The 20,390-nt window shown below is 45.0% G+C and overlaps 1 pseudogene; it reads left to right on the top strand.

Annotated features, from left to right (window-relative positions):
* LOC128110783 (protein phosphatase inhibitor 2-like) overlaps window positions 1-17,138 on the top strand; it is a 38,440-nt pseudogene extending 21,302 nt beyond the window's left edge.
* Window positions 17,139-20,390: the final 3,252 nt, after the last annotated feature.

Genomic DNA, 20,390 nt, shown 5'->3' with positions numbered 1-20,390 from the left:
ATGGAAGAGAGAGGAAAATGTACATCCACAGAGTGATGGCATGGGTCAGCCCGATGACTCAGTGGGTAAAAGAGCTTGACGACCAGAGTCTCATCCCTGAAATCCTCATGGTGGAAGGAGAGACCCAACCCTCACAAGTTAGCCTCTGATCTCCACATGCAGACAATCTGTAATGTACACATACCCATACATACGAAAACCCATGAAATAAATTAATTTTTACCAGAAGAATGGTAAGCAGCTTCATTTATAATAGCTAAAAACTAAAAATAGAACAATGCCCATCACTGGAAAAAGTGGATGAACCAACTGGAATATTCATGTAGTGGGATTCTATTCAACAGTAAAGAAGAACAAATTCCTCATAGATGTGACAACTTGGACAAATCTCAAAAAATTTTACATTGAATGGGAGAAACTATCCACAAAACAGTACACAGTATCTGTTAGTAAACTGCAAAAGCTCTGGGTTTGGTGTCCCGGATTTCGGCACCAAATGTAAGTAAATTGATGGCTGAAACTTCGAGGAGACAGTTCAGCCCTAGACAGTTCAGCCCGAGGGCAAAATATCCCGGACACCTCAGAGCTACTTAGGACAAGAGCTCTGCCCTGAAGGTGTCCCGGACATCTGGAGCTGTTTAGCACAGCTGTGATGGCTGAACTGGAGACAGTTCAGCCCTAGAGGGCAAGGTATCCCAGACACCTCAGAGCTGCTTAGGACAAGAGCTCTGCCCTGAAGGTGTCCCAGACACCTGAAGCTGTTTAGCACAGCAGTGGTGGCAGAACTGGAGACAGTTCAGCCCTAGAGGGTGAGGTATCCTGAACACCTCGAGCTACTTAGGACAACAGCTCTGCCCTGAAGGTGTCCCGGACACCTGGAGCTGTTTAGCACAGCTCTGATGGCTGAGACTGTAAAGAAACAGCCCAACCTTGGAAAGGAAGGTTTTCTGACTTCTCGGGAGAGTCAGGCCTGGAACTGCTTCAGCAAGGAAGGGTATCCTGACTCTTTGGGAAAGTCAGGATATACCTGGTATGATGGTATGATGGGGGATGGTTTCCCCGCAGGACACAGCAATCCTGCTCCTCTCCTGGAGAGCCACAGTCTCTGGCTTAGTGTTACCAGCTCTTTCTCACTCAGTCCACTATGGGATGTCCCAGCAAGGTTCTTCTGTTCAGCTGTCAATGAAGGTCTTCACCCAATACTCTTTTGAGAAAGAGGTTTATTTGGGAAGGAGGAGTCCAGGAGAGTAACTGCCTCTACCAGGGTGGAGAGAACAGCTCACAACTGACTGGGCAGGGCCGTTTATATAGGATGTCTAGGGGGCGGAGTCCACTGTGATTGGTTAGTTTATTTTCTGCCCAGGGATTGGCCAGTTTTGTGAGCAAGGGGCAGAGATGGCCCTGATTTCAGGGCCAAACTGTGCTTCTTTCACTGGCCTTTCTTGGCTTTTTGACACTACCTCTAAGGCCAGGGCACATCTCTTTCACTGACTCTGATTCTAGGGGCCAAGAGTGTTATTTTATTACTAGTCTCAGAGTCAGGGCATATTTCTTGGGTTCTGGGTTTGGGGATAAAGTGTTCACTTCTCTGGCTCAGGTCCCAAACACAGGCTGTGTTTCTTTCCCTGGTCCTGGGCCCTCGGGCCAGGATTCTACTGTCCTGCTCTGTGATTGGTTGTTTTCACAAGTCAGTTGGACAGGGGCAGAGATGGCTCTGATCTGAGCTAAACTGTGTTTCTCTCACTGGCCTTACTTAGCTTTCTGTCACCACCTCTAAGGCCAGGGCACATTTCATTCACTGACTCTGATTCTAGGGGCCAAGAGTGTTTCTTTGGTACTAGTTTCAGAGTCAGGGCATGTTTCCTTGGTTCATTTCTCTGGCCCAGGTCCCAAACACAGGCTGTGTTTCTTTCCCTGGTCCTGGGCCCTAGGGCCAGGATTCTGCTATCCTGTTCTGTGATTGGTTGATTTCACAAGTCAGTTGGACAGGGGCAGAGTTGGCTCTGATCTGAGCAAAACTGTGTTTCTTTCATTGGCTTTATCTGAGCCATCCTTCCCTAATTCTGGGCTCCAGGGTCAGGGTGGGTTTCTCTAGCCAGCCCCTTTTCCCTACAGTATCCAGAACAAGAAAAAGCAGTATATTATCTAAAATATTTTCTAGAAAAATGATAGTAGATAGTGCATGCCTATAATCCCAGTGTTCAACAGGCCTTGAAGACTAGGAAGGAGTTCAAGGTTAGTTTTAACTCCAGAATAAATTCCAGACCAAGCTGGGCTACAGGAGATCCTTTCTGAAGAAAACAAAAAAAGGGTGGGGGGTGACTCAGCAGTTGAGTACATACTGCTCATGCAGAGGACCTGAGTTTGGTTCCCAGTACCCACAAGGTAGCAGCTTACAGCTGTTTTAACTCCAGTTTCAGGGAATCTGATACCCTCTTCTGGCCTCCAAGGGCACACTGTATGCGTGTGATGCACATACATAAATGCAGGCAAAACACTTATACACATAAAGTTAAAAATAAATTTTAGAAAGGTTGACGTCAGGCCACATGGGTGAAGAGACCCAAGGGCCCCAATTATTGTTCAGGGCTTCCTTTTATGGGGCTCAAGAGAAGGAAGAGTTGGTTACTAAAGAACATAGTTTGGGTGACTATTTTGAATGATAGATTAGGGTCTATAATCATTTTTCTACTGTGTATGTCCCTTCCCAAAATGCATCCTGTTTCGATTATATGCACACCCCATTATACATAGGTATAAGATAGTAAATAGTGGATTCTCCCTAAAATATTACTAGAAGTCTCAGTTTTGCTTTACATGAACCCAAAACCAGTTCAGACTGGATTGACCCTTCTATTCTCTATACTTAGATATGCTTGAATAGGAACTGTCCAAATTTGATTGTTTCCAGGGGGGCAGAAAACTTATGCCATTGTTGAGAGACAGGAGTGTATGCTGTCTGATGCAGGAGTCAGGGTTGAGTTCTGAGGGTCCTAGATCCCTTGTTTGGATAGGGCTGTGGGTGCGTACTATGTGCAGGTGAAGAACTTGGGCTGCCAAGGGCAATGGGACAAGTGAGCGGGTGTGTCTAATGAAACCAAATGGAGCTCCCAGGGTACTAAGCTATCTCTTACGCTTGCCTCCTTTGGTTTGCTATAAAACTCAGCACTGTCCTGTAGATGTAATTCTAAATGGTCTTATTTTTTTTTTTTTTGTTTTTTTTTTTTTTTGTTTTTTCGAGACAGGGTTTCTCTGTGTAGCTTTGCGCCTTTTCCTGGAACTCACTTGGTAGCCCAGGCTGGCCTCGAACTCACAGAGATCCGCCTGGCTCTGCCTCCCGAGTGCTGGGATTAAAGGCGTGCACCACCACCGCCCGGCCTAAATGGTCTTATTAAATAAGAAACGCAGAGCCAAATACAGAGTTAAAAGCCCAAGAGATCAGAGCACTAGCGAATAGCCTTTAGCTTACCAGTCACTGCCGTCCTTCCCCTGAGAGAGAGACCTTCTCGTGTGACCCGTCTTTTTATTGCCTTTCTGTTCTACCTTTCATTGGCTCTAAACCCAACCACATGATTTCCTTGTCACTGCCTGCCTATACAGACCTCCAGGTCTCTATGGTTTGTACTGAGATTAAAGGCTCGGGTCACTGCTTGAACACACAGAGACTCTGCCTGCCATGTGATTGGATTAAGGGCGTGTGCCACCACCTCCAGACTTCTGCTAAATGACTTGCTTTTAGCTCTGACCCCCAGGCAACTTTATTAACATACAAATAAAATCACATTTCAGCACAAATAAAATATCACCATACTGTCTTGCCATATAACTTAATAATCATGGTCTTTGATATTTACCCAAATGAATTGAAAAAGTATGTCCGCACAAAAACCGTATGTTTAGAGCACTGCGCCTTCCTTGTTGTTTGACACAGGGAATCATGTACATTCCAGGCTGTCTTGAGCTCTTTCTGTAGCTGAAGATGGATATAAACCCTGCTCCTTCTGTTTCCACCTCTATAGTGCTGGGATTAAAGGTTGGGACCACCAGACCCAGCATTGTAAGGCAGTGTTTTTCAGTAACTGCCCAAACTTGGAAGCAACCAAGATGCCCTTTAGTGTGTAAATGAATAAACAAAATCCAGATGTAGAGGACCAGCCCCCACACTTATTTACCCCAGGAACTCTTGAGGAATGAGGGATAAGAGACTTAGTTAGAAATAGAAAGGGAGAGAAACAGAGAGAAAACACAGGATAGACTCAAGTGGGCCTGGATCCTTATCCACCGGCCCAGAACTTTAGTCCAAAGGTCTATTTATAACAATGCCAAGGGATGGAGCAAAAGACTTGCTAGTTAGACCCTTACAAGCACCTGGTACCCAGGCCCGTGGTCCAATCAACCTCTTATGCAGTCCTCCTGGGTACAGCCACTAGGAAACGTAGTGGGCTCCAACAGCCAGACAATGGACTGTTTTAGCACTAAGATTAAATATGCTACCAAACCATGGAAAAACATTTGCAGAACTTGAAATGCATGCTAAGTGAAGGAAGGCAGTCTGAAAGGACCACATGCTGTGTGACTCGAACTGTGTGACTTTGTGGAAGAGGCTAAATGAGTGTAAGACTAAAAGGTCGCTTAGCCCAGGATTAGTTGGTGAAAGGGACCAATAGGAAGCGCATAGAAGATTCTTAAAGCAACGAGACTATTTTGTATGACAGCAGTAATAGTGCATACATGTCGCTCTATATTTTTCCAGTAACAGAGAATACTTGTCTCGAATAAACCCTCACTTGGAAATTGCAACAGCCTCCATCAGGGAGGATGACTCAGAGCTTGTCAAAGTATCACTCTGTCCTCAATCAGTCATGCCTTGGACACAATTAACACCTGGTTATATAGAAGCCATGAAGATTTGTAAAGTTCACACATGGGACAAGGTAGAGCCAAGCCTTTTATTATACTAACATCTATAAAGATACAAGTCATTTCTAGATTTACATAAGTCAACCTAATGCCATCTCCCTGTGACCCCTGTCTGCCATCCTGAAGAGGACTACACTGAAGTGGAAGGGACCAGATGGCTGCAGAAGGAACTGGGAGACACGCTTCTTTGGAGGAAGCCATTTTAGGCTGTCTTTGGGGAGATCATATTTTGTGACTTTACATTCTATGAAATCTCCATTTACACAAAGTTGTACTCCATACTCACATAACACTTTTATTTTAGCCAGGAGGTGGTGACGCATGCTTTTAATCCCAGCACTCTGGAGGCAGAGGCAGGTGGATCTCTGTGAGTTTGAGGCCAGCCTGGTCTACAGAATGAGTTCCAGGACAACCAGGGCTACACAGAGAAACCCTGTCTTGAAAAACAAACACCCCCCAAAAAAAACCCCACCCTTTCATTTTATGAATGTACATATTCTACATGAAAGCAGTTTTGTATTTTGCGGAGACAGGGCCACAACAGCCATTTCTCATCAGAACCAGGGAAGCAAAAAGAAACTGGCTCGTGCCAGTCTCGTGGGGGACGGAGGACAGTGAGTGAGAGGGTCTGGCAGTTGTTCCTTACTGACCGTCAGACTCTGCTGTTCCACAAGGGTCACAAGGCTTTCATTCTGTCAGAACTCAGGTCAGTTGTGGGTCAGACCTTTGCCTGTGTGGATACACGCCATGATGGGGTCATTTTCCTCCAGCCTATTTCTATTATTATTACATTTCTGGCCTGGGGAAATGGCTCAGTGCCTTGGATTCTGTTCCTACCACACACATAATGGTTCACAACCATTCTAGGGATGCCTTCTTTTGATTTCTGCACGGACCAGGCACACAGGTGGTGCACACATGTACATACAGGCAAACCTCTTACACATGATAAGCTAAATAAATCTTAAATTGTTAGTTTCTTGCCCAGTAGTGGTGGCGCACGCCTTTAATCCCAGCACTTGGGAGGCAGAGGCAGGCGGATCTCTGAGTCCAGGGCCAGCCTGGTCTACAGAGTGAGTTCCAGGACAGCCAGGGCTACACAGAGAAACCCTATCTCAAAACAAAAAGTTCATTTCTTAGGCAGTTTTGCACATGGACACAGTGTACACTGACCACTTTCACCTCTCACCTCTCACCTCCCTACCACCCCATAGAAGTTCTCTGACTCATTCACAACTGGTTTTTGATCCACTGGGATTAACCAGGTCTGTCTGTGTGACTAGGGATTTGAGCTATCTCTTGGAGCCTAGTGGACTCAGCGGTAGGTAGACAACTAAGGATGGTGGCTGCCCTTCTTCCAGAGTCTTATCCATAGCCAGGATTTCAGGGGTAAAGAATAGGGTCTGTGAGCACCCCCACCCCCGCCTTGACTTACAGATAGGGCTTGTCTTATATGCACCCGGTACAGGTAGCTAAATAGTACGTTAGTGATTGCAGTAGTTGTATGGAGTCTAGAGAATGGCGTTTCATACCCCTTCACCGTATCTTCTGGCTATTGCATACTTCCTGTCATCTTTTCCATAGTGTTCCCTGAGCCTTAGAGGAGATGCTGTAAAATGCCTTGTTTAGAGCTATGCCCACAGCAAGCCTATTTATTTGTTAGTAATGGCAGCTGCAGTCTTGTGTGGATAGAAGGATGCAGACCTCACTTGATTGATCATGATTTGCAGAAAATACAAGGTCTTATTTTCTGACTGTTAGATCTTAGCGTCTCGATGTTCTAGAAATTGATTTGCTTCCTCCGGCCATGTCTTGTCAGGTGAGTGAGGGGATTAGTGGTAAGTTAACAACATTGGCCTTTGAATGCCGATGATTTCATTTGTATTGTATTGTTCTTTCTAGAGTACAGTTCCCTTTTCTCAATTAGTCCTTCTTATTTCCTTACAAGGTTTTAGGCTGGAGCATAGCTGAGTGGTAGATTCTGTGCTTAGCATGTGAAAACCCTGGGCATTCCGTCCTCAGCACCTAAGGAAAATGCTGAATAAAGATCTTTGCTGTGTGGAGGAAAGAGCTCTTAAGCAGTGGTTTGGCGTTATCGATGGTTACAGCCCCATTTCTGTCCAGATAGAGCAGCCTAAATCAACAGTTCCTTCTCAGGATGCTGTCTGAACAAGGCCTATTCCTGTTCGGGTATGCCTCATGGTATAAGACATTAGGAAAAATTAAGGCTAACACTCACAAAGTCAATAACCCACAGGAAACCCGTGGATTATTGAAAAAATAAAATACCCTGTTGGAAGCCTGGAAAAAATGTATGCCAATGTTAAAAAAAAATAAGTACTACGTACATGGGAAATCAAATACGCAACTTGGTTAGCTGCAATGTCAAAGAAGCTATTATAAGAAGGAAAAAGATGTCTTTGAAAACCTGGAAATATAGTTTCTGATGGGGAGAATTGGGGAGTTAGAAAAACATGGCAGCTCAGATGCTAAGCAGAAATTGCACGGACTGCAAAAGAATGATGACTTCTTTGCTAGGGACTCCAGTGCTCCTCTCTGAAACATACCTGAGAAAATGCCAGCTAGAGAACCAGTGGGATTCAAGAGATTAAAAGGGATTGGATGTGTGGCCAGAGGCTGGGAGGTGGGGGGTTCTGGTTGCTGGTGGCTTAAATGAAGAGGCTACAATAAAGCTTGGAGTGTGAGAGGTGACTGAGCAAAGAAGTTTTATCTTTCTTTCTCTCACAGCCTACTCTTTCACCTATATATTTCATTCTCCCCTTGGCCTTTCCTAAATCAGCCTGGCTTTTCGTCTCTGCCTTGAATGTTTTTTTTTTTTTTTTTTTTTTTTTTTTCTGCTTCCTGACCTTATCTTTGTCATTTCCAAATTATGATGCTTTAAATAGGGCTTTCTGTGCAGACAGGAGAGTCACCACTCAGAGGCAGTCCTGTGAAATTTCTCCACCAAAGTAGCTGGGACCAGGAGCATGTGAGGGGCAAAATTTGCATCATTGTGCTTTGCTTCTTTCTCTGGTGCTGGACAGGACCATCTACTAGGCCACCCTGGCCTAGAAGGGTTTGGCTATGGGAGGCTGACACCTGGTGGTCAGACATGGGAGGTGCAGAAGAGTTCACAATGGCCTCCTTTCTTTACCATTTACTGCCTAAAGGAATTATCTCATTTAAATGTCACAAGCCATGCATGCTGGTTCACAGCACTCAAGAGGCTGAGGCAGAAGGATTGCTGACAGTTGAAGGGAAACCTGGGCTAGAGTATGAGACCTTTTCTTAAAAAAAAAGATGAAAGAGGCTGGAAATGTAGCTCAGTTGGTGGAGTACTTGCCTACTATGCATGAAGTCTTGGGTTCAAGACCCAGCACTGCATAAGCCAGATGTGGTGATGCACACCTGTAATCCCAGCACTTGGAAGGTAGAGGCAGGATCAGGAGTTCAAGGTCCTTGGCTACATAGGGAGTTCAAGACCAGCCTGGGATATATGAGACCATGCCTCAGAAAACCAAAAAATAAAAAGACCGAACAAAAAATCCAATAACAGTAAATTAAAAGAAATAAATCTATCTCATAACAATCCTAACGAGGCATGGTGGCTCAGGCCTGTAATGCCAGTACTTGGCAAGCAGAAGCAGAAGACCTGCCTTGAGTTCAGGCTAGCCTGGACTACAGAGTGATGCTCTTGCATCCAAAACCAAACCAAATCCCCCAAAACAGCCTTTTGCAGTGGGTATCACCATTACAACTTGGTATATGAATGATTTATAGTGAACTGGTAAGGTCATTTAAGGACCCGAGTCTACAGCTTAATTGTGAAAATGCTTGCCTAGCAAGTTTGAAGGCCCAGCCTTGCACTCCAGCACTGTAGAAGCTGGGAGTGGCGCCACATACCTGTAATCCTGACGTTTAAGGGGCTGAAGTGGAAGGATCACTGAGAGTTTAAAACCAGCCTTGGCTAACATAGCGAGGTCCAGGACAGTTTGGGCTACAGAGTGAGATTTTTGTCCTCAAATCAAATTAATTATTTTATTAGTACAGTTGGTGTATGTTCAAAACTCAGCAAGAAACCAGAAAGTTACTTCACCTACTGCTGTTCAGTTGCTGCTATTTTAGACTTTTCCACCTGAATGGGCTCTCAAGATGGATTTTTACTCATAAAAATACTGCAGGAAAGGCCAGGGAGGTTGCTCAGTGGGTAAAATGTGAGCTGCATGAGCCTGGTAACCTACATTTCATCTCTAGAACCCCCAAGAGGGTGGAAAGGAGAGAATTAACTTCACAAAGTTGTTCTCAGCCCTCCACATACACACTCTGGCACCCCTGCCCACCCCACATCATGTACATATATACACAATAATTAATTAAAAACCAACCAGGCCTGGTGACACACGCCTTTGATCTCAGCACTCAGGAGGCAGAAGCAGGTGGATCTCTGTGAGTTTGAGGCTCGCTTGGTTTACATAGTGAATTCCCTACATGGGCATGGCCAATATTCTGGCAAGGAGACTGTGAGACTGGCAACACGTTCGGTGACAGACTGGCCAGTATGCTGTTGGACAGTTTCAACGAAGAGCTGATGGTAGATAGCATGGAACTCACAGAAGCAATGCTAAAAGAATTGTTGCAAAGCAGAAGCAGTGATGAAGTAGGAGAATGCCAGCGTCACCTCGGACATGGTTCTGTGCATAAATAAAGGAGCATGTTCCACTGGAGAGAGGTACAAGAGAAGTGGTACCTTTTATTTAGGGCTGGGAGGGGGCACAGAGTACATGAAGATGAAGGGATGAGAGAAGAACCATGACCAGTCAAAAAGAAGAGTGGTTATTAGCTTTCTTCAACGCAGAGGCCCTTGGCTACCATGGGGGACAGACATTTGGAGTCATCATTTTAAATCATCAGGGAGGAGTCAGGAGCCATCAACTTAGAAGTGGTGGTTGTGCAGATAAAATCAAGGCCATTACTGTGATTAACTTCACTTGGTGGAAATGATGGAGATTAGAAAGTGAGGAGTACCTTTAAAAGGCTGAAAGGTAAAAGCTTTACATCCTAGAAAGGAGGAGGTTTTCCATCAGTAAGCTACACTTGGAACTTCAATAATTTAAAGTTGTGTGTGTGCGTGCTACAGGCAGAACCCAAGACCTCGTACGGAGGCATTCCACCACAGAGCTGCATCCCTACCTTTTAGGAGGATTTCTTTTGCTTTTAGCTCCCCTTCTGCCTTCTCTTTTTTTTAAATCTGAGCCTCATGTGTTCCAGGCTGGCCTTGAACTTCCTGTTGTAGCCAAGGATGACCTTGAATTCCCCATCCTTCTGCCTCCACTTTTGAAGTGCTGTGATAACAGGCGTGTGTTACCACATGCCCAGGTATGTGATGCTAGGCATCCATCCCAGGAGTTAGTACCTGTGAGGTAAGCTCTCTACCAGCTGAGGTACATCCTTAGCCCTGCCCAGCATGTCTGTGGATGACAACTTTCTGAACTTTCTTGGAAGTTTGTTGGCGTTTCATTTTATATATGTCTTTGTTTCTCATTTTCCTTTGTGTAAACATGTATGTGCCTGTGTGTGTGCAAGTATGAGTGTGTCTGTGTGGTGTGTATGTGTATGTTTGCTGGGAATAGAACCCAGAGCAAGTGTTCTGGTTAGGTTGGTTTTTTTTTTTTTTTTTTTTTTTTTTTTTGGTCAACTTTGCAAGAGTGATCTGGAAAGAGTAAACCTCAGTTGAGAAGATGCTTCCATCAGATTGGCCTTCAGGCAAGTATGTGGATGTGGGGGCATTTTCATGAATAATAATTGGTGTGGAAGGGCCCATCCTACTGAGCAACCTTGAGGAGCAAGCTAGTAAGAAGTATTCCACCTTGGTTTCTGGTTTAGTTCCTGCTTCCAAGTTCCTGCCTTGAGTTCCTGCCCTGACTTCCTATAATGATGGACTTTAAACTATAAGATGAAATAAATCCTTTACTCTCCAAGTTGCTTTTGGTCGTGGTCTTTATCACAGCAATAGAAAGCAAACTAAGACAACAAGTGTGCTACCGCTGAGCCACATCCACACCCTCTTAGACATCTGTTCTTAAAAATTAAGTAGGTTTTGTTTATTTATGTGTATGAATGTTTTGCCTGCATGTATGTATGTGCTCCATGTGCATGCCTGTTGCCTTCAGAGGTCAGAAGAGGGCATCAGATCCCCTGGAACTAGAGTAACAGATAACTGTGAGCCACCATGTGTGCTGGAAACTGAACCCAGGTCCTCTGCAACAGCAAGAAGTGTTCTTAACTTCTGAGACATCTCTCTAGCACTTTAGACATCTCTTGTCATCCTTAGAGATTCCATCAAGTTTTCTGCTCTTGAGAACTACAGTCTATCTCTGTCTCTCGCTCCCTCTCCTGTTTCTGATTCTGCCCATTTGACATTTTTTTCCATAACTGCGATAAAGGAAACACTGTGATCAAAAGCCCATAGAGATCTTGAAGTAGGTAAGAGTGGACCTGAAGCAGCTTGTGTTGGTTGGCCTTGTTCTTTTCCTGTAGGATGAAGGATGCAATCCTTGGCTGAAAATGAGGGCCTAATTCATCCCTATAAGGTTGTTGTGCTTACCAAATGAGTTAGTAGATATGAATCAGTTAGCATAGTGCATGGCTGGATAAGGCAGAATTTTGACAAAGCACCCTGTGTCTGTTGGGCATGGTGGCACATACCTGCAATCCTGGCACTTGAGGGGATGAGGCAGGGAGACTGAGAATTTGAGGCCATCCTGAGGTACTGTCAATATGCTGTTACAAACACCAAAAGCAGACCTTATGGAGAAGTCAAAGTCCTGTGGGGCATGGCTCTAGTTGAGGCAACTTACAAAGGTTGGGTAAGGCTCCACAACTGAGAATGTGGTATGAGTGGGGTAGGTGTGGTGGCCTTGGGCATTATCCAGGGATATGTGAGCACACAGAAGCAGAGATCTGGAAAAGCAGAAGCCTATGTGCTACAGAGGCTCATGTAAACCAGTGGAGTTCCCTTACATGGATGAAGTAGTTGGTTTTAAGAGAAGCATGGGTGCTAGCAAGCTATTTTCTAGCCAGGTTGCGTTAGTCCCAAATGTTTTTTTCCTGGGTAGGTCTTTGAGGGTTATCCATTACGATGCATTACAGAGTCTAGAAGTCTAACTTTGTACAGAGTCTAGGCACCTAGGCAGTATGGCTAGGGGTTTCTGTCATAAAACTGTAACCAGGAAAAGGAAAGAGAGAAATGAGGACAATTTGATGGGCAAGGAGAAATGGATGAGGGAATTTAGGATAGCAAAAGGCCTAGTTTTGAGTGTGAGTAGAGGCATATGCCTGAAATAGGCACTTGGAGACAGTGGAGACAGGGGGGCCAGGACAGCTTTGGGTACCTAGTGAATTTCAGGCCAACTTGGCCTACATCAGTCACTATCCTCCAAAAAATAGCCAGAAAAGCACTTGATGCTCTTACAGAGGATCTCCATTTGATTCCCAGCAGCTACATAGTACCTCAAACTATCTGTAACTTCAGTTACAGGGATCCAATGTCCTCTTCCGACCTCCATGGGCATGCATGTAGTACACATACGTACATTCAGGTAAAACACTCATGCAGACAAAATAAATATTTTTTAAAAGGGGACACATTTTGTGTGTGTGTGTGTGTGTGTGTGTGTGTGTGTGTGTGTGATAATATGTTGTGAATCACACAAAGGATAGGGTTTTGTAGGCTAGCCTATGACTAAGTAACAAAGAAGAAAGCTAGGTTTGTCGATACAGGCCTGTAACCCCAACTACTTGGGAAGCAGAGGCAGGAAGATTGCAAGTTCAAGGTCAGACTTGACAACTTAGTAAGAGCTGGTCTCAAAATAAAAGGTAAAAAGAAGTCCTGCATACAGCTCAGTATTGGAGAGCCTTGCTTAACCCAAAGAAGGCCCGAGGTTCATTTCCAAATACTAGGCGTTGGAGGAGGGAACAAGAGATTGAATGTGGGGGTAAATATGATGAAAGCACATTATTTGAATATGAGAAAGCATCCCAGTGAGACACATTATTTGGTATAATTAAAATGTGCTAATATAAATGTTGAAAACAAATAATATCTAGGGCTGGCAAAATGGCTCAGTTGAGAAAAACTTTAAAAACTAATAAAAATAAACAAACAAAAAAGATAGCTGAGTGGGTCGAAGCTCTTGCTGCCAAGTGTGGCTACCTGAATTCAATCCGCAGGACCCCCTTGGTGGAAGGGGAGGACCAACTCCTGCACATTGTCTTCTGCCCTCTACATGTGTGCTCTGCCAGTCATGCCTACACCTGTACACACAAGATCAATAAAAGACGGCCAAGTTTAAATATATCTCTGTAGATAGATATTTAGAACCCACATATGTAAAAGCTGGAAGTTTAGTTCTAAATATGAACACCATAAATCTGTAAAGTAAGTTTTTATATATCGTGGCAAGGGAGAAGGCTGCGGGGGAAGCCAGAATATCTGATTAAGAAAAAAGACTGGAGAGCAAAGAATTCATTGTCCTGGCAGGCATGGTGCATATCCCAAAGGCAGAGTTGGAGGGTGGGTTTAGATTAATTTTTATGGAATGGCAAGCAGATTAATAGGGAAAAATATTGGGGAGGCACTTTATTGAGAGCTGGGTCCATGCCCCTGGGCAGGCTCAGGATACAAGGAGACACACATGCCAGGGTGGATCGCTGTACCTGTCCTATGGCTCTGTAGTCAGGAGTAAGACAAGGACTCCATCTGACCTAATGCGAGCACTATGAAGAGACAGCCTCCCACTCTGGGCTTGATGAATGCTGATCAGACCATTAAGCCAACCTCAGTCCTCCGTGGATGCTGTCCTCTGGGCTCCCCACTGTGTTCTCCAGAGCTCCCTAGTTCACACAACTTCTGTGGCCCTAGTCTGCCCACGTGTCCCCTACCACCCAAGAATAACCTGGTGTTTCCTCTCTGTCACAGTGTGTCAAGATGATGATCCTGGGTACCCCCTTACTTCCTCACTGATAGGAACCCCCTGCCCCACACCCCCAAGTCCCCCAGGACAGGGCTACACAGAACTGGGCTCCTCCCCAGCCAGAGGCCTGTGTGTTTGGAAGATCCAAAGGGGGAAGGAGTAGCTGTGACCCGCACAGGCAATCCCTGAGCTCCCACGGACAGGCAGGAGAGGACACCCAGGCTAGCACCCTCTTGGGCAGAAGCTGAGGAAGGAGGAGGCAAGAGGGACTGTGAAGTCAGGACTGCTCCCAGCAAGTGGCTCTGCTAACTCCAGAGGGCAGAGTCAGTGGGAGCTGAATTGGCTTAGATGTGTGGGTGCAGACTTAGCCATCATGAGAGGCCTGGAGGACCCTTGAAGTCCTGCTGTGAGTCAGGGCAATTTGGCAGGCTTGAGAGAGCCAGGATGCCCTGGAGGCAGGAGAGAGCCACACTTGGCTGCAGCAGCGCAAATGGGAGTGATGGCCCTCCAGTTCCAGGTCAAGTGATGGCTTCTGAATGCCCAGAGCACCCAGGCCTCTCTCTGCATGCAGGGGCCCAGCATCCTTTTGGGCAGTGGTGGGGAGGTGCCCCATCAGAGGGAGATACAGGGCCAACTTTATCAGCTCTCCTGGGCCTGGAGGATTGCCTAGGAGTTGGGAGCCAGGCTTTGCATTTCAAACATCAAGATAAGCCAGACATGGTGATACAAGCCTGTAATCCAAGCACTGGGAAGGCTGAGGTGGGGAGGATGAGGAGTTGAAGGCCAGCCTGGGCTACAGTGAGACCTTCTCTCAAAAAAAGGGAAAACCCCGGCAACAAAAACAAGTCAGGATAGACTGTGCACAGGGGGACATTTGATCCCCCTCTAGGTGACACTGGAAAGTCTGACAGTGTCAGAGCAGAGGAAGCTCAGGAGGCCTTACTCTGAGTTATAGCCTACTAGGGTTGGCCTTGGGACCATTGCTCCATGTACCATTCAGCCCTGGAAGTGGTCTGTCTTAAGCCTTCATCTGGCAAGACAAACACCATAGGGGTTTTGTCTCAGCTCCGATTTGGGCATGTGATTTGGTATATCCATAAAGGCCAGAGGCTGTACTGATACCATTCTGTGAGGTTCTCAACTAGGGTTGGTGACCCCCGACAATTGTATCAGGAAAAATCTTAATCTTGGCATAGTTACATACTGTCGACTGAGTTTGCATGGATATGTGGTCACACTTGCAGCCAGTGTCCTGTGTTCAATGGGGAGGTGATCATATGCTGGTCTCTATGAAGTTTGTCTACTTGGTGGAGGCATGAGCAGTATCTGAGGGAAGGGGTTTGTGTGTCTAACTAAAGGTTGGCCAAGAACCCTGGTCTGTTTAGGAAATGCTTAATCTGGGTGTGTTTGTGCATCGCATCATTGGAAGTGATGTTGTTTCGTGATAACTTCCTTACTAGTGGTATCTCCTGAGAAATGATAGAGACCAGGAAATGGGCTGTGTCTGTCTCCTCGCACAACAAGAAGGGGTTTTTAGACTTTTTTTTTAGACTTTGATATTCTTGGGACTCATGTTCTTTTTAATGACAGAACTTTTTGTTTTGTCTGAGACAGGGTCTCACAAAGCTGCTGAGGAGGACCTTGCATTTTGGATCCTCCCAATTCCACCTCCAGACTGCTAGGATTACAGGAATGTGCCATCAGACCTGACTCTAGAATTTCTTCTAAAGAAATAAAGGGGACTTCGGTGTCTATGTTGCTCCTGCCCTGGGACACTAGGTTGGTCTCCTCTGTGGGTCCATGGGATTCAGTGCAGGAGACAGCAAAGGGCATCCAGCTGTGCAGTCTGCTGTGGCATTGACTGAGGTCATTGTGACATAAGGGGATACTGATAGTGGTTTCCAGGACAACAGATGTAGCGGCTTGTGCCTTCTGTGTCTGCTCCGCAGTGGGCTGCAGGGTCTCTTCAGCAACCATCCCTGTGTCCCATGTCAGCAGCAACCCTGAGCTGACAGCTGGAGCAACCAGCAATGGCGACCTCGATGGCCTTGCATAGACACATTGAGGGAATCCTAAAGAACAAGGCGTCTGCAGCTTCCCCAGTGGTGGCCAGGGGAAGAGATGAGTAAAAAGTCCCAGAAGTGGGATGAAATGAATGTCCTGGCAATGTATCTCCAGCTGACAAAGACAATGGTTTGATGGAACTAGATGACCCAAACATTCCTTACCGCAATGTGATAGGTGATGAGGAAGATACCTCCAGTGATTCAGAAGCCAGTGATTCCACGACTCCACATACACTGGCTAAGAAATTAGTTGCTGCTGAAAGCTAGGAGCCCAAGCATCAGATTCAGGAATAAGAACACAGTGGAGAGGAAGAGCCGAAAAAGAAGCAAGAGTTTGAAATGAAAAGGAAGCCTCATTAGAACCAAGGCCTGAATATTAAATTAGCTGGACAGTTCATTTCAACAGATCTGTACGATGAAGAGGAAGAGGATGCAGATGGAGACGTCCTGAATATTGAAGTGTCAAGGACCTACAACAATCCACTGACAGCAAAACAAATCCCAAAGTGCATAAAAGAAATGTGTTCAACATTGCAGTCGTTTGTCAAATACAAACCTCGTTACTGTGACACACTACTTCTTGATCTCTACAATTTGTGACTTAAGTATCAAAATACATGGCCAGTTAGCATCTATTGCCAAACATTAAGTGATAACCATGGAGACACATTAGACTGGAAATGCCTGATTACTGCATGTATTCTTGTACCTCGAACTTCCCCACAAATACAGTGTAATATCATTAGTCCCAAACGGCTTTATTTTTTTTTATAAGAATGCTCGTTAATTTGCGTGAGGTAGTCCATAGCTTTTATGCTTTAGAAATGAAATGTCATTGGGGGAACTAATTTGTTTTAGCCACTTCTACATGGTGGTACCTCTTAGAAAAACTTTGTGAGGGGGTGGTTTGATATTTTTTTCTTATTTTATTCAAAAACCTGTTGGTACAGTAGAATATATAGGTAAATATTTAGGGTGAAAGTATTTTTACCTGTTTTCTTTAGCTTGTTTTGGCTAATTGAGGAGACTAGGAGTTACCATTGCATTTTTTTCTGATCTATGACCTCTAAAAGTCCTGTTGATTTTCTTTGTGCTTATAAGAGAAGAACTGAATTTTTCTCATCCAGACTAGTTTTCCCCACTCCCACCCAATTAAATTACCATGCTAACGTGGCCCTGACATCTGCTCTGCTTGTTTTGGTTTTCTAGGACCACGCGCTGTCTTGACGTTCCCCTTCTGTACTTGGCTTGATCTGCTTTTCTTTCCTCCTCCCTTCTACCTAGACACATACAGTTGTAAGGATTGTATTATAGGATGGCGAAGTCTGTCAGACACGAGGAACTCCTTTCTTGCACATTCTGTCCTTTGCTGCAGTCATGAAATTCTCACTTTGATACCTGCTAGTTCAAATACAGGAAGTAAGTAGATCGAGTAGCTACACCATGGCAGGAAGGACAGCTAAGCAGCCTGATCTCTCTCTCTCTCTCTCTCTCTCTCTCTCTGCACTTCTCTGATTAACAGCTTGGTCAATACATGGCTAATATTAGTTCATCGGACCTACTTAGACCTTAGAAAACAATTAACTGAGGTTTTTGCATGATGAGAGAATTGTATATAACCAGATATATGAGTGTTCCTGAATGTACAGACAGAATTTTGCCTGAACATTTTTTTTTTTTTTTGGTTTTTCAAGACAGGGTTTCTCTGTGTAGCTTTGCGCCTTTCCTGGAACTCGCTTTGGAGACCAGGCTGGCCTCAAACTCACAGAGATCCACCTGGCTCTGCCTCCCGAGTGCTGGGATTAAAGGCGTGCGCCACCACCGCCCGGCCGCCTGAACATTGTTAAATGTAAAGATTCTAAGCAGCCCCCGCTTTAAGGGAATATGATAATGCACATCATGACAAATGAACTTGATTCCTATAACATGGTAGAAATTATTTGGATTCCCCTCCCCCCAACCCCCTGAAATGCAGTGTAGTTCCTGTGTGCCTTAATTTAGTGATGGCTTTCTTTGTAGTCATTTATTTGTATTGTAAACTTTTAGTAGTTCCAAATTAACCTATTATATGACAGACCTTTTTTTTTTTAGTTTTTCGAGACAGGGTTTCTCTGTGTAGCTTTGCGCCTTTCCTGAAACTCACTTGGTAGCCCAGGTTGGCCTCGAACTCACAAAGATCTGCATGCCTCTGCCTCCCGAGTGCTGGGATTAAAGGTGTGTGCCACCACCGCCCGGCATGACAGACCTTTTAAAGTAATGTGTATATATATATATATATATATATATATATATATATATATATAATATACACATATATATGAAATTGCTTTTATTGAACAGGTTGTCTTCCACTTTAAATGTATGGAATTATCATGATGTCGACAGTTTTAAAAAGTGGGGAGAGTCCAAAAACAAGGAAGAAAGGCAGGAAGGGGCCAGCAGCAAGTTGGCTCGTCAGTTAACGGTGCCTACCTCCAAGCCTGAAGGCCTGGGTTTGATACCTGGGGCCCACACAGTAGAAGGAAGGACTCCTGGAGTTTGTCCTCTCACTTCCACATTTGAAGTATGGCACTTTTTATAATTCCCCCAAATAAACAGAGAAATGTTAAAAAGAAAGAAAGTATAGGGTTGGTGATGTAGCTCAGTTGGTGGATTGTCTAGCATGCATGAAGTCCTCGATTTGATAATAACACTGAATAAACCAGGCCTGATGGCTCCAGTACCTATAATCCCAACACACAGCAAGTGAAGGCTCGAGGATCAGGCATTCTAGGTCATCATGGCTACACAGTAAGTTCAATGGAAGCCCAGGCTACAAGACATCCTGGCTTAACAAAACAAAATACCACCAACCAAACAAAAAGAAAAACAAATACAACAAGCCCCCATGGAAATTCCTTCTCTATGTCTTGGATCACTTTTCCTAACTCCAGAGGCAACTACACCCTAAAATTAGACTTCGTATTTCATACTGGAACTCTTAGCTAGCCTTCCTTTTATTTTTCCTTTTAGAATTTCATCATCCAGCAAGGACAAGAAATACTAGTTTTTCAAGTTCATATAAACTACTCAATCATTTTCCTTGCACCTCTGAGGAGGTGTACTTTGAACCTGGTTGTTGGGAGTCCAGTGTCTTTCTTCTTGCTGATTCTCATCTATTCATGAGTGTGGTTGCCAGCAAGCCAGGGGGGTGGTACTGAACAGAACTGGAGTCGTGACTAAGTTATGTCAGCCACAAATGAGTGCTCCTCAGGCCTGGGAGATGGCTCAGCAGATAGGGGCCCTTCCCTTCAAGGCTAAAGACCTCAGCTCAATCCCCAGGACCCACATGGTGGGAGGGAAGAACCTGCACCTTCAGGTTGACCTCCGACCTTCACATTACACACACACACACACACACACACACACACACACACACACACACACACACATACACACACACACACAGAGAGTAAACATAATTGTTCATAAGTACTTCTGAGTGTCAAGTTTGACACGTGGGGCCAAAGCAAATATAGCAGAGTCACTTGTTACAAGAGTTTTTGTTCAAATCGTATTCCAGAGTACATGCTGAACTGGGGCTGGTTAGCAGATGCAAATATCTCAGTCATAGGGGTGAGGACGAAAGGAAACCGGAAGGGGAAAGCTAAAGCAGTGGCAAACATTAGGTAGCTTCAGAGCATGGGCTTTAATTTATAATATGAAATTAGTTAAAGTCGTGACAAGGGAAGGTCATAGCTGGTGAAAAAGTCCAGCGTTAAGATAGAGTGTGAAGGGGGCTGGAGAGATGGCTCAGCAGTTAAGAGAACATACTATGGGCTGGAGAGATGGCTCAGAGGTTAAGAGCACTGGTTGCTCTTCCAGAGGTCCTGAGTTCAATTCCCAGAAACCACATGGTGGCTCACAACCATCTGTAATGAGATATGGTGCCCTCTTCTGGCCTGCAGTCATACATGCTGTATTCATAATAAATAAATCTTAAAAAAAATAGAGTGTGAAGCCAAGTATGGTAGCATAGGCCTATAATCTCAGCACTTGGGAGGCTGAGGCAAGAGTGTCCAGGTATTTGAAGCCTAGCTGAACTGCACAGTGAGTGTTAAACCAATAGATTCTGTATACAAACTAACTGGGACAGATTGAGTTAAAGAGCTGAGTTCACATGAAGAGGAAAGAGCAGCAGGGACCTGGGGCATATCCTTTATTGATTTGTTCCTCTACATTTACTCTCCATCTGATGTGCTCCATCGCCTCTGGCTGTCACATTGGCTTGGCCTTTGGAGTGGACTGGCAGGCATTTGCAGAGGATTGTCCCTTGATCATATTCTGTGGGCTGGTTGGTGTATTGTTTCCCATGGGAGCCTAAGCTCCTCCTGTTTGGCTCATTTCAGAGAATCCTTGCTGTTCCCTAATCCAGGTAGAAGCCCCTCTCTTC

Source organism: Peromyscus californicus, unplaced genomic scaffold (assembly GCF_007827085.1).
Source record: "Peromyscus californicus insignis strain IS unplaced genomic scaffold, ASM782708v3 Scaffold_10__1_contigs__length_136768540, whole genome shotgun sequence".
NCBI classification, from domain to species: domain Eukaryota; kingdom Metazoa; phylum Chordata; class Mammalia; order Rodentia; family Cricetidae; genus Peromyscus; species Peromyscus californicus.
This window is presented reverse-complemented; position numbering and strand designations above follow the sequence as displayed.